Source organism: Lolium rigidum, chromosome 2 (assembly GCF_022539505.1).
Source record: "Lolium rigidum isolate FL_2022 chromosome 2, APGP_CSIRO_Lrig_0.1, whole genome shotgun sequence".
NCBI lineage: Eukaryota > Viridiplantae > Streptophyta > Magnoliopsida > Poales > Poaceae > Lolium > Lolium rigidum.
Window position 1 is genome coordinate 93,078,089 of NC_061509.1, and position 4,532 is coordinate 93,082,620.

Sequence of the window (4,532 nt, forward strand, 5' to 3'; positions counted from 1 at the left end):
TGGGCGTGCACCAAACCGTGCACGGGTAAGATTCTACTTTCTAAACTAAGATGCGATCTAATATTTTACAGATACAAGGGCAATTAAACCCAACTTGGTACAAACAGGCCAATTCATGTAATCCTCCATGTATACTTCCTTTAAGCCCATCTTGATTGCGGCCCACCTCTGACTCGGTTAAATTCTGGTGATAACAGATACAAACTCTAACTTTTATCTAAGATAATAAACTACCAATTAAAGATACACGGGCAATTCAGCCCAAACCCTTCGTGCCAGGCCGCTTCAGAAATCTTCCACGTGTAATCTTCCAAGCCCCTCTCTCTTGCGGCCCACCTCTGATTTGGCCAAAATCTGGTGATAACACATGCCCCCCCTGGTTTTGGCAATGATAATTCCAAAACCACTCGTTTTTCCTTCGAAGGGTCATGTCGTGGCAGAGCAGAGCCGTTACAGCATCCGTCATCATTATGCCCTGTCTTCTCAGCTTCTCTACAAATTCTGACAGCTTTGGCATCGATTCCTTGGAAGCTGTAATGGCATTAAACCTTCACCAGATTTCTCATTATTTAACCGTGCCGACTGGTTAGCTCTCTTTATCCTCTATTCCATCCCGGCCATCGGCACCAAAAAACCCTCTCCTCCTGTAGCAATGTCTTCCTCTTCCTCTTCCTTCTCAAACCTCTTTCCCCAATCTTCGCCGAAGAAGAAGAACGAGGACAGCCTTCACCCCGCAGTGAACCCCTTCTCCTCCGACAAGGAGGAGAAAGAAGGAGAAGCAGCGAAGGCCAAGGCCTCCCCCTCCGCCAAGCTCCCGCCGAAGAAGCGCTCCCGCATGTGGGCGGACAGCGAGGACGAAGATGATGACGAAGAGGAAGAGGAGGAGGATGACTCCTCCTCCTCCATCGGGTATCCGCCGACCAAGCGCTTCCGCTCCCGGGCGGACAGCGAGGATGATGATGATGACGAGGAGGAAGAGGCTCCGGCCAAGGGCTGGGGCAGCAGCGACGAGGAGCTCCTCGGGAGTAGCGCCGACGACGTCGACGGCGGCGATGACGAGGACAGCGACGACTAGTAGAATAGGACTAGTAGTAGCAGTGCACTAGGCACCAGATCCCTCTTTTGAGAGCCATCGGCTCTTTCTTGTAAAGCCGCTCCTTGGAATTAATGAAATTGTTCTTTCCATTCATCCTTCAATTCCTCCAATTTCATTCCTTCCGCCTGTCATGCTAGGACCGATAGCAACGCGTCGGATTTCTTTTCTTTTGGACGCCGGTGAAGCCGGATTCTAATTAGCTCGTAGGCCAGGAACCTCTCAATTTTTAGGCTGCGATTTGATTATTTGACCAAAATTCTTCGCAATCCCTTAGCCGACAACAACTCATCGGCTATTTTGAGAATCCGGTCCCTTTCCTTTCCTTGCAGCACCAGCCACAGTCCAAGCCCTGTACCAGACGACGGCTTTTCCTTCCCAGTTCCTCCCTGAGACGATCATGATGCAGCCGCAGCCGAGGTGCCTCTAATCGGCTCTTAAAAACAGGGCATCTACAGTTCTGTTGCCCCCCGAGTCTCAGCCAAGGCACGACAGAGACGAGGATACGCCAATTAGCTGTATGGACCTGGGCTTGATCATGTCTGAGGGAGCCTCTTATACAGAGCCAGCCGATCTGAACATAAATCGGCTTCTCAAAGCAGAGAACCTTCAAGGTGAGCTGCCCCCCGAGCTTCTTCAATGCTCCTTTCCTTTGATGAATCTGATACAATTCATCCTTGACCTGATCTGCACGTTCAGGCTGCTCTTGGCCTCGTGTTCCATTGACCCTCTGATCGTAACAGTTATTCCTCTTGAGTCGATGTCTGCTGCATCGGCTGTTCCAAAAATGTTTTTTTTTATTTGGCCGATTTTTCTTAATCGGCCCCCAATGTCTCTCTGCACGCATGTTCACACATGTTTTATCTGCACATGTTCATCTCGATTTTTCTTAATCGGCCCCCAATGTCTCTCTGCACGCATGTTCACACATGTTTTATCTGCACATGTTCATCTGATTATATGCCCCCCGAGCCGATATCTGCCAGACGACTGCAGATATCGGCTTGTATGGTTAGTCAGGGCACTGCACTTGCACGTTGGCTTCGCAAAAATCCATGCTGACTCTCGTCTGCCGACGTGGCCACTGCTCAGTAGATGCAAGCAGAACATGTGATGAAGGTAATTTTGGCCGATTGCTGGAATCGGCCTCCATATCCATTGGAGAGCTGACTGAAGGTCCTGTAATGTCCCTTCATATACTTTTTGGGGCCGATCACAAGGATCAGCCTCGCCTGGTTTGCTTATTGGTTTAATCTTGTTACTTGGTCAAGCTGGATAAAACCAACCCAACCTCCGACTTGATGCGCTTGCTCGTCGTCCACCTTGAGTGCACCGTAGAGTCGTGGAGCACTAAGCTCTGTCGGCAAGACGAGCACCATGTTTGTGCCAGCCGATGTCTCATCATCGGCTTTCCTCTGTTTGGGGCGCCACTCCATTTTCCGTGGACGACCCTTTTCATCCAGGGTGCACTGAACCTTTGCAGCCAGATCAGGTCGTGCCTTCCTTAGCGTATACAGGTATAACCTTTCGGCTTCCTCCAGGCCGCGCAATCGCTGAACCCTGCGCTTTTGGGAACGGCTGAGTCCGTCACGGCACCACCTTGGCCGGTGGTACCTGTCTTCTTCTACTTCTCCCTCGTCTTCTGAATCCTCAAGATCTGCCCAACGAGGTGACTCAGCGCGTTTGCTTTGTGGCGGGAGAGGCCCTAGGCGCTCGAACACAGACACGTTGGCTGCCTCCTTCTTCTTCTTGTTGCATTCTAGGCAATTGCCGATTGTGGGCAATCGGCTCATTCCTGAATCCCAGCAGTGTCTGAAGAAGGACAGTCCCAGTGCCTGGCGTTGTCGTCTTGCTCCCTTGATTCTTCTTTGGCACAGCGCTCGTGCTCCTCCTCATCGCGATTCTGCCGACGATGTCTTCTGGCTTCTCTAGCCAGACGATCTCCTTCATCATCATAATTGGACCGTCGGCGTTGGTCATACTGACTCACATATTTGTTGAGGAGGTGATCAGAGAGAGGCCGTTGATATCTTATGTTCTTCACCTCTCCCTCTCGTGACGTAGCGCTTGCCATCATGACGGAGCCGATCGCGTGGAGCGGCCTCCTCTGTATCCTTGCTATGAGAGCAGCTGCCCTCATCTCCATCTTTGCCAGAGTGGTTCCCAGGTCCTACCATGTTGATGCTGAACGAGGGACCTGGCTGGCAACCCTCAGGGTAGGTGACTTCCACCATGTTAACGGTGGGGAAGGGTTGGGTGTCGACCTTCATGGCGTACTGGTTGAAAATCAGGCGCCCCTTCTCTATCGCCGCTTGGATGTGCTGACGCCACACCCTGCGATCGTTGGTGGCATGGGAGAGCGAGTTGTGGAATTTGCAGTACGGCTTTCCGTTTAGCTCTTTCGCCGTGGGGAACTTGAGACCTTCAGGAATCGTCAACTCGTTTCTCCTTGAGCAGGAGGTCGAAGATTTGTTCAGTCTTGGTCACGTCAAAATCAAATCCCCGGGCGGCCCCGGTGGCTTTACCCATTTGCGGGACACGGGGGTTCCTCCCCGAGTCCACTCAGCCACTCGCTACTTCTTGGTCTCCCGCGAGCACTTCATCTTCCTCTCGTATCGACCATGACTACCGCACGCTTGAACTTGTCTTGGTACAGTCCGGGTGGCGCTGTTCATATGCTGATAGTTTCTGAACCATGTGCACCAGGCGAGGGATAATCTGCTTGGGAGGCCATGTCCTTGAGCTGTGTTGCAAGGCCTGCTACGCCAACTCGATCGCTTCCTTTTCAGTTATACGAACCGAATAACATCGGTTCCTAAGATTCCTGAAGCGCTGGATGTACTCTGTCACCGTTTCCCCGCTTCGACGTAGTTGTGCTAGATCGGCAATGCTAGACTCGGAAGCTTCGAATGGTATTGCATATGGAACTGTTCTTCCAATTGCTTCCAAGACTCGGATGGAGTTTGCTGGCAAAGAGGTGTACCATCCAAAAGCCGATCCCGTGAGGGACCGTGAAAAGAGCCTCACGCGTAGCTGATCCGACACCGAAGCCGGTCCTAGTTGAGCCAAATATCGGCCGACGTGCTCGATGGAGCCGGAGCCATCTCGATCCACTCAATTTGGAGAAGTCGTGGAGCCGATATTTAGGTGGCAGCGGGATCATCTCGTAATCGTCGGGGTACGGCTTGGAATAGCCGATCGCTCTTCTTTTCGGCACCATGCCGAACTGGTCTCTCTCGTATGGTACCGATCTGATCCGCTGTGCTCGGCCGTAGGAGTTGCACTCTGAAGATTCGCCGGGGTGGCGTACTTAGCCAGCCATGTTTGCTTTTCCAGCTCTGAGCCAACCGCAGGAGCTGGGCTCGGGAGTTTCGTCGGTGTGGCGTACTTAGTTAGCCACGTCTGCTTCTCAAGCTCTATTGCTGACGTTCCTCCTGTC